This window comes from Amblyomma mixtum, chromosome 10 (assembly GCF_055824585.1).
Source record: "Amblyomma mixtum isolate Tamu chromosome 10, ASM5582458v1, whole genome shotgun sequence".
Taxonomy (NCBI): Eukaryota; Metazoa; Arthropoda; class Arachnida; order Ixodida; family Ixodidae; genus Amblyomma; species Amblyomma mixtum.
The window spans coordinates 136,306,390-136,316,851 of NC_143021.1; the positions used below are offsets into that span (position 1 = coordinate 136,306,390).

General features: G+C 46.4%; 1 pseudogene; it reads right to left on the reverse strand.

Annotated features, from left to right (window-relative positions):
- Positions 1 to 7,915: 7,915 nt before the first annotated feature.
- LOC149327041 (uncharacterized) lies at positions 7,916 to 9,491 on the reverse strand (annotated as a pseudogene).
- Between the last annotated feature and the right edge of the window lie 971 nt (positions 9,492 to 10,462).

Genomic DNA, 10,462 nt, shown 5'->3' on the forward strand with positions numbered 1-10,462 from the left:
GGCTCTGCCTTTTTTTTTAAATTCTCCCTCGTACGGTGGGCGGAGACGATCGACGCGGGGAGTGCCTTTTAGCCAGTCCCGTGGCGGCTTGCCGCTCTGCCATCGGCGGAGTAATACGTAGTAGTCCGTAGAAGCAAACAGTCCGCGCGTATTTTTATTTATGCGGGCTTATTTTGCGGCTATATTATCTGCAAATAAAACTATTTATCCACGGAAACCTAAAAAACAAAATGAAGCGAAAGCAATGCCTCCACGGAGCTGGCTGAAAGGCTCTCCAAGCGTTGGTCGACTCCGCCCACCGTACGAAGGATAATTAAAAAAACAAGGCGGGAGCCTGATGTTAATTCGATTTATTTAGGGAAATCGGCCACACCGGGCAATAAGTCGCAGTTTCTAAGAATGCTAGGAACATGTAGGTCGAGTTCCCGCGGCAAAAAGACGAGTTCAGATTCTTCTTCAGTGCACCTTTAACTACATTCCAAAATTATTGACCAACATAGCAGGCAGAGTGTGGTTAAAAATGTGTCCTTTGCTTTTTTTAGCGCAGATTTGTACTCTGCAGCTGCGGAAAAGTAGGCCTCCCATTGTTGTTTAGAATTCAACAACTTCTCAGAGCGGAACAAGCGCTTCTTTTTATTGGAGAGTCTTTATAAAACATTACTAAACCAAGGTGATTCCCTGTCGCACTTCAAAGATCTTAATGGCGCAAAAGTGTTAATGAGATGTTCAACGATATCCTTGAACAAATCCTAGTTAGTGTAAAGAGAACGCTGTGAAAAGCCTGGTAAGTAATCTTCCAAAAAACGAGCTAGTTCGCAGTTAATGGCGTTAAAGTCAGCCCGTTTATAATCTCTGATGTGTTTAGTCTGACTAACTCGGATACACACAGGAATTTGTACATCTAAATGCAGCAAAAAATCACTGAGACCAGGTAGGTAAAAAATCGAAGGGATAAGATCAGGCACGTTAGCTAGAACAAGATCTAAAACATTCGATGCGGATGAAGTAGTTCGAGTAGGTTTAGAGACTTATTGCGAAAGGTTCAAATCCATACAAGTTGACAAAAACTTTTTACATTCCGTAGAGAAAGAGCTGAGATAAGGTGATGTATTAGTCCACACGATACTCAGGTAGTTAAAATCGCCAGCAAAGACAATAGGTGTATTCGGAAATCGTACAGTGATCATGTTAAGGGCATCATGCAATTCGTCGACGAATGTCGGGCTCAAAGATGGGGGACGGTAACATACACCCAAGATCATTCTCTTAAAACGTACACTAAGTTGCACCCAAACCAGTTCCAGGCTATTTGGAATATTAATAGGCGATGCTCCAAAGTTATCCGCGACAGCAATCAAAACACCTCCTCCAGATCTCTCACTTCTGTCATATCTAAACACGTTATAGCGTTTTTTACAGAAAAATAGTTCATTGTCCGCTATCTTGGGAGAAAGCCACGTTTCGGTTAGTAAGACGATATCAGCATCACACGTATAAATGGTAGGATTAAGTTCACCGCGCTTGGGTAGTAACCTTCGTATGTTGGAAAAAAGAAAAGAAAGCGAGTTGGCACTATCGGACACCGGCCCACTGACCCTCGCGCAGCCCTACGGCGCGTTGGTCAAGCCAGGGGTATCATGATTTGACTGCTGATTATGGACTTGCGAAGGAGACAATCGATCAGTCTGCTCAGCATATGACGAAGCAGCGATATCGTGACTTGAGTTAATATCAAGAAAAGATGCTGATGCCCGAATGGTAGACTCCATGAATATACAGTCGCGAGCAGGGTTATAACTGTAGCATTTGTTCTTAATGTACAGTTTGTTGTACCTAAGCTTGTAAAATGAGTCCTGACCCTTAGCGAATTGAAGCAGCTTTTTCCTGGCCTGGCGGGTTTCTAACGAGTAATCTTCACTTACGGTGATACCTACATCTTTAACTTCGCCTGACTGGGATAGAATTTGTTGCTTTGTTTTTAAGGAGCAGAACATCACGATAACCAGGCAACATTTATCATCCGAAAATGTACCAATCCCATGAGTACGTTCAAACGCATCCTTTGTGAGCGCCGGACTGAAGCAGTTAGAAATTACGTTCAAAAGCTTGTCTTCCGTTCCTTCCCATGTTTCCGCTGGACTGTCACGTAAGCCAAAAAACAATCGATTGTCTCTTCGCTGCCTGTCTTCAAGCTGAGACTGGCTAAGCCGCAATTTGGCATTCTCGCTAATCATGTTATCAGCGAGTTCGCGCAGGGCCAGCAGCTCTTGTTGAGCCTTGTGAGAAGCAGAAGCTTGAAGTTCAACTGCCGACAGCCTCGCTTCGATATCGGAGATATTCTTTTTCATGTATTCCTGATTGTCTTTTATTTCAGATATAGAAACAATTAAGCGTGACTGTTCGATTTCCATTCTAGCAGTGCGTGGGTTAACGTTCTGTAATGAAGTTAACACGTCATTAAGCTTTTTCTGTACAGAGTCATCTGTTTCACTGTCCTTGGCACGCGTACCAGGGCCAGGGTTAAGTTCGACATCACCCGACTGCAGAACCAGCTGAGCACACACATCAAATGACTGCACAAGCAAACGTAATAGCACTTGTGGGCGTGGGAACAGCAGAAGACAAACATTGCTAGATTTTTTTGCAAACATAGGAACGTCATTACTAACCTGCATGAACAAATGCATGCTGTCAAACAACCGTGCCACGATGCCGTCCACACGCCCACTCGAAGGCGCGGGCCGCTGGCGTTCGTTTATATCCAAAGAAAATGCTGATGACGTAGGCGATGAGCTGAACTTCTGTGAAAGAGCCATAGTCGAAGAGGGTTGCCAAGACGGGTCATGTGAAGCTAGTTGAGCATAACAGCAAAAATGTACAGGTGCAATCCAACGGTGTCTGTTGGAGCGGTAGATGCCACTTAGATCTGAAGATATCCAGCTATCTGCATGAACAAACGTATGCTGTCAAGCAACCGTGCCACGATGCTGTCCACACGCCCACACTTGTACCCTAACGTTACGATCTGTATTTTTTTTCTTCAAAAATTCCTCGCCTGGGAGCTCCATGTTGATTTCTGACCGCTTTTACAGATACGGACTGCGTACAGACCAATGTGATGACCAGAAAGTTATTAGCATTCACTCTTAACAGCGTCGAGAAGGTTCTGAACCTGCACGCGTTTAGCAACTTCAAAAAAAAAAAAAAGTCGCCAGTTGAACATAGTCGCATGTAGCCAGATGTCACAATAGGTTAACACTCCCAGACGGTCTTAAACGGTTTGTGCTATAAAATGTAGCGTCTTTCTAAGAAAGGTCTTTATAATAATGAACCCGGCAACTTAGAAGAGGTGAATGAACGTATTGAGTTGTACTTACTTCAGTCTTCTCTCGGTGGACCGAGGTTGATTATTTCTCGACTTGAAATCTTAGCCGGAACATAAACCTCATATAAACTTCGATCCCGGCCGCGGCGGCGGCTGAATTTCTTTGGAGGAGAAATTCTAGAGGCCCGTGTACTGTGCGATGTCAGTGCACGTTAAAGAACCCCAGGTGGTCGAAATTTCCGGAGCCCTTCACTACGGCGTCTCTCATAGCCTTAGTCGCTTTGGGACGTTAAACCCCATAGACCAAACCAGACCGACCTCATATAAACCACAGAAAAAGTGGCAGCTTGACTGCTGTTGGCAGCAAATAACCGGTGAAGTGGCCAAGCTTCCCTCCAGAAGTTAATCTAGTGACAGCTTATGTTGCTAGTGTCAGATAATGTTTAAAAAAGGAAAAAGAAATATAAGATTACCTACCCTTCGCTGTGCTTCCTCTAGCACTTTTTAAAGCAGCCTGTAAAACGGCGTCACTCTCTTTCACTCATTTTTTAGGGAGTCGAATTTATACCTCACCTGATAAAGGCTGCGAAAGTTTCGCGAGGGATTCCTTTCTCAGCGCTGGAGTCTCTCCAAGCTGATCTTCGGAGATCTGTTGGAGCCTAAAAGAGTGGGCATCCTCGGACGTATCGAACACGTCGTCCGATGACTTCTTTATGTACACACCACTCATCTCGGATAGCTATGCCAACGAAAGTTGCACAGTCTACTTCGAGGGCACCGCACAGCCGAAGCGTCCCGCAACACTGCAAAGGATGCAGACACTCTGAGCGGAGAAAGTGTCTGCGCGGTGTTGCGACCCGAGTAGCATGGCCCGAGACCGGAGACCGGGGCATCACAAGCACCACACTGCACCGCCGCCGTCGCGAGGTTGTCGACCTTGTCGACTGTTCACGGTTGCTGCTTGATCGGGCCCACGTGGCCAGAAGAGCAATCACAACAGCTCGTCCGCCGCCAGGTAGAGGCCTCGAAAGGGGTTACAGCTCTTCGCTGTCCTCTGAAGAGGCCGCATCAGCTAGGCAGGTCCTCTGTTTGCTGGGTGATCCAAGGGTCGGTGTCTGCAGGCCAAGGGTCTCAGGTAGAGCATTAGTGGTCAAGTCTGCACAATGCCCCACCCCGGCAAGGCAAGAGCACCACCCTTCTCCCGAGTTGTGCCAGGCAAAAAAAAAGAACAAGGCCTTAAGCTGTGCTGCTCGATTAACTCCCCTTTTGGCTCCCCCCCTCAGGCGGTCTGAATGGGTGAGCTGCGGACGTGACCTATGCGAGCGAATAAATGCCATCGCATTTTTCAATTGTGAATCAGGTTTTGTGCTGGAAGAAATTACAGCTGCCTTTGCGATCCGTAGACGGACGGCCCAGATAGATCAGCTGAGAGGATAGTAGAGCTCCACTACTATTCATGTATTCTCAAGCGCTAATCTATACATATTAAACAACATAACCTACACACATTGTAACTATACATTAAAGAAAACGCTCAAATGCTGTCATTCAAAAAAAAAACTCTTTTATACAGAGAATTAACAAGCGTCTTTTGAGCCGCATCATTCCAGCCAGAAATAAAAGCTCAAAACATCGTTTGCACTTTTCTACCGGAGTAAAAAAAACACAAACAGTAAATACAAGACGCATACAGGTGTATTCCTGAAATACCGCTACTTCAGCCGCGTTCGGCGCGGTCGGGCGGCCGGTCTACCCGCTGTCTCCCAAAAGCTGCGGGGCTGATTATTTGCGTCTCTTTGCGATTGGCATGCAAAGCGCGGGCAGCGCTGAAAAAGCTTTACATGAGAGGGGCGCTTCCCCCTGTCCCGGTTTCCTGCATGTCTCGTCTTGATCTGACCCGCGCGCGCTCGGAGGCGCCCTTTTTGTCTGGTAGCCGCGCGCTCCCTTCCTTAGCAAGCAGCAGGCGTCACATGTCTCATGACAATCCTTGCTGTGGTCCAACAATGGAGGAGTGGCTTACGCCCTGTATGGGCCCGCTTAGTCGATCTTTTCTTCACGCGACTCCTGTGAGCTCTTGAGTGTCGCGGTGGCAACTCCAAGAAGTTACGCGTGGTCCTCAATTGGGAAAGCCCGACCTGCACTTTTTGCTTTGCGACACCACATAATTTGGTCTTCGTGGCACGGCGCCGTCTTTTGGAAGCTGCTCCAGCCGATCTGTTGCGCGCGCCTTCTGTTATTGCGGTGCCGTCACGTGTTAAGGTGCCGGCCCTCGCCGCAGCGTCAAAAGCTGACAAAGTAATTGCCGGAGGGTCGTCGCCTGCGGAATTTTCCTCGCATAGCAAAACTACCTGAGCCCTGCTGTCAGTGCTAGGTAACAACCTCTCTGAAAACTCGGACGCCTCAGCGATTTTGTCTGAGCTCGGTTCTTTACTTTTTTCTTTCTTTATTTCATTTCATTTTCTCACAACAGAGAAAAAAGGAGCAGGAGCTAAAGGCTCATAGCCTGACAGAGGCTCCTGCCCCAGGTAGCACAATTCGGCATTTCAGTGCACACTTAATAAAAAGAAAAGATAGACAGGGAAACAGCTCTCAATTACAAAAACACATTTTAACATATAAATATTTCAACATATAAAAGTGAACACATAAATACGGAATTAGACAACACTTAGTAGAATTTAAGGGAAAAAAAGAAGCGCTAAATGCACATCTCGGCACTCAGCAAAACTCATGCAATTGCAAACACACACACACATAGATTACAGACACATAGCACACCGTACTCTGATAATATATATACATCTTGATTACACCTAAAATTAATGAATGCAAACAATGTCTTATTGAAGAAAAGAAATGGGTTTTTTTAACAAATACGATTTGACATATTTCTTAAACTCCGGTTTTTGAAATTTAATTTCTTCTATGAAATTTAGCAAATAAGGAAGTTGGAAATGTAAGATCTGTCTGCCATAATTGTTCCTAAAGAGCGGTATTCTTCTTGTGTGTTTACGTAAGGTGTATTTTAATTCTTCTAAGTTTGCTTCAGAGAGGTACAATTTATTGTTTTTTATGTACTGTAATAACTTGAAATAGTATATTTGCGCAGCTGGAAGCATTTCATATTTAATAAATGGCTTGTCTGTGGGAAGATCAGATGGTTTTCCTTGATAATTTTTAAATATTCGCAACACCTTTTTTTGGAGGATCGTTAGTTTGTTATAGTTATGAGCTGTAGTAGTACCCCACACTAGACTAAAATATGATAACTTGGAGAGGAAAAGAGAGGAATGCAATGTTTTCTTCAACCACAAAGGAATGAGCTTACCAATTTTATACATACAGCTCACGGTTTTTCCTAACTCTGCAGCTAATTTATTCACATGCGTGTTCCAGGACATATCATTTTGAAACCATACGCCTAAGAACTTTTGAACTGTCACCTCATGCAGTCTCGTGTTCCGAAATAATATTACAACCTTTGCAAAAGACTCTTTATTTATAGGTTTAAATATCACATATTTGGTTTTACTTACATTTAACTGTAACTTATTTGCGTCCAACCAATAAGAGAGGTTTTCTAAGTAATCGTTCACTGTTTTTTCTAAGTGAGGCAGTGACGCATTTGAAAAGAATAGGTTTGTGTTATCTGCATACATGACTATTCGAGGTGAAGAAGGTATTAATGGAAGATCATTTATGTACAGATTAAATAACAAAGGCCCCAGTATCGACCCTTGAGGAATACCATTTAAAATTACTGATCGTGGCGAGGACAGTTTATTGGAAGACACATATTGATACCGTTTGGTCAAGTAGCTCTCTAAGAGCTTGTGCGCATTCCCCCGTATTCCATACCTCTGCAGTTTACATAAAAGAATGTCATGATTAACGGAGTCGAATGCTTTACGAAGATGTAGAAATAAGCCTATTGTGTATAAACGATTTTCGATGTTCTTTATTATTTCTTGCTTAACGTTGAGTAGTGCGAGTTCACATGATTTGTTCTTCCGGAAACCGTACTGAGCATCGCTCATTATACTGTATTTATCTATGAAGCTTATTAATCTTAAATTTATGATAGTTTCAAACACTTTTGAAAAAAATGGAAGGACAGATATGGGCCTGAAGTTATTCACTGAGTTATCATTCCCACCTTAATGAATAGGACATACTCTAGCTATCTTAAGGCTTTCGGGAAATATTCCCGTCTCAAGAATACAATTGATAATGTGAGTTAAAACTGGTGAAATAATGTCGGATACATGTTTGATGGGGACAGCTTTTATATCATCAAAACCAGAGGCAGAATCATTCTTTAGTTTATCAATAATTTTGCTGACTTCATGAGGAGAGGTAGGGGACAATATAAGCGAGTTTACCACGCTTTCACTTGGCGGGACAGTAGAAAGAGTATGCTGATGGAGACTGCAAACATAATTTCCACAACTGATAAAATGTTCATTCAGCGCTGCCAATGAATCTTTAACATTCAGACTATGTTCATTTTGAGTAACACTCAATGTGCATGATGTAAAAAATAGCGCACAGGGAACACACGGGACGGAAAGTAAACGACGCAGACAAGCGCTAAGCAGACAAGTGGACACTCAATGTGTGTTCCTGCCCATTTCTTTCTGGGCTCAACTGGGCCGCGATCTCGCGGTGTTTGGAACGCGACAGCTCGTGCACGGAGTGGTCCCCGTTGCTCAAGCCCCTCTTCTTTAGCTCGTCTTCCAAACGGTTTGAGAAAAGGTAGGGGCACTGCTCCGGCAAGGTCGCTGACACCGCCGCTTCGGTATGCAGCACCCCAAACGGGCCTTCAATGGTGACGCGCGGGACCGGCAGAGAGACACTGTCCTCCTGGGCCACCTGCCGGATCCACGCGCTTTCCCCAGTGAAATCGTTCAGTAAAACGAGCGAAGGGTGCATTACATTCATTGTGGCGGCGGAGTCGCGCAGGACGCGACACCGTCGCCCATTCACGGTTATTTCACGCATGTACGGCTCAAGTAGGCGCATATTTTCCTCGTCGGGAGCAGTGAGCGAAAAAACCAGCCTAGTCCTTCGACAGCCACTCGCGATATGGCCTGGCTCGTTACAGCGGAAACATACTGCCGGTCTCCTCGCCTCGAAGGCTCTAGCACGATCCTTCTCTTTTTTTCTTTGTCCACGTCATTTTTACCGACGCAATCTTTTTCGCTGTCCCCCTCATCTGCCACTTTCTCTACCCTCCGCGGGGCCGCTCCATTCTCGTTCCACAGTAGGCGCTGCCTGAACTCCCTGTAGGGCTTTGTTACTGCCCGCAAGCTTTCCTTTCCTGTTTCGCGCCTGACCTGGAACTCTTCTGCGAGGTCGGCGGCGCTCTCTAAGCGTTTCTTTTCGGGCCTGTCTTGCACCCAGAGCCGCGTTTCCTCATTTAGACAGTTGTAAAACTGTTCTGAACAGATCTTTCTACAACTTTGTCACGGTCCTCATAAACCTCCGCGGCTTTGAGCCATTCGATCAGATTTGCCTTCAGAGAGTACGCAAAATCTGGGAATGACTCAGAAGGTCGCTTCCCCGTGGTTCTGAACCGTCGACGGAAGGCGTCGGCTGACAGGCGGTACTTTTTCAGCAACGTGGCCTTCACTTTATCGTAATCATCCGCCTCCGCCTTTGTCAGCCGAGCAAGCACGTCGACAGCCTCACATGGCAGAACCGTCAAGAGCTGTTGAGGCCAAGTGGTGCGAAGAAATTTATGGTTTTCGCACGTGCGCTCAAAGTTCACAATGAACAGCCCGATATCTTCGCCCATATTGAAAGGCGACATAAGGTCTTTCATTCTGAGCTGCTTCGATGACTGACTGCTCACAACAGAGGTCGTGCCTTCTTTTGCTGCTTCTGCCTGAGTTTCAGCTAGCTTCACCCCTAGTCTCTTCTTTTCTAGCTCCACCTCATCTTTCCTCTTTTGTTCCTCTAACTCCAATTTTTCTTTCCTTCTTCGTTCCTCCAATTCCTCTTTTCTTGTGATTTCCTGCCAGTGCTCCACTATCTCCTCGTGCTCAAAACCGAGGTCCTCTATCGCACTGACATCCTGCAATTTCTTCATAATTTTCCCACAATCAATCCGTAATTCCCCAGATAAGGAAATCAGGTCCATCTTACGCAGCTTTCGCCAGTCCATGACTGCCCTTATGTGCTCGCTAATAATGTGATTGCTAGTCTCTCAAGGATGTTGGTGCAAAGCAAGGTTCAAAACCGAAGAGGCGACTACAACCAACGTACACTACCAGGAAGAGCAGCACAAATGCTAAGCCTGGCAATACACAAGGAGAGAAGGCAATGCACTCACCAAAACCGGAGCCAGGATACCGCGCAGACGATCTCACCGCTGCCAACCAGTTGTTGCGACCCAGGTAGCATGGCCGGACCGGAGATGGGACGAGGAGGATGGGAGACTGGGTTATGAGGAAGGCAACGAAAAGTTTATACTTATTTACATTATTTACAAAGAGTGACTGAGAATGACTCTCAGTGGAAGGGAACGTCTTTGTCAACCGTAGTCGACGGTAGCAGGCTTCTCTCGGCCACACTCAGAGCCGAGTTAAATAGGGTTCGGATTCCCCAGATCTCTGGCTGGGGAATAAAGTTCGAGGAGCACTGTCCAATCGGATGGACCGAAGTAGACGCTAGTGTTACCACCCACGGCAGGGGCGGTGCGGGCTGTTCCGCTCTCTCGCAGCTCTGTCGATGGGAAGAGGGAGATGCTGACTAATCCAACACGGCTGGTAAGGAATCTCCTGCAGTCTACGAGTAGGTGAACGAACCTGCTTCCCCGCCGGATGTCTAGAACACGAGACCTTTGTAGAGGACACAGCCGTCTTCAATTAACAGCCAGCGTGACTGTGCGTAGCACCCCTCCGTCCTTCAGCGACACTCGGCCTGACTGGCGCCGCCACGTCGCCGCCGCTGCCGCTGTGGTAGCCGCTGTCAAAGGCCCCTGCGCATCTCCGGCCTTCGCCGCCCCTGCCATGGTCAACTCCGCTCAATGTCCGCTGCACTAATCCACTTAGGCTAGGAGGGGGGGGGGGGGGGGGGACATCACAAGCACCACACTGCACCGCCGCCGTCGCGAGGTTGTCGACCTTGTCGACT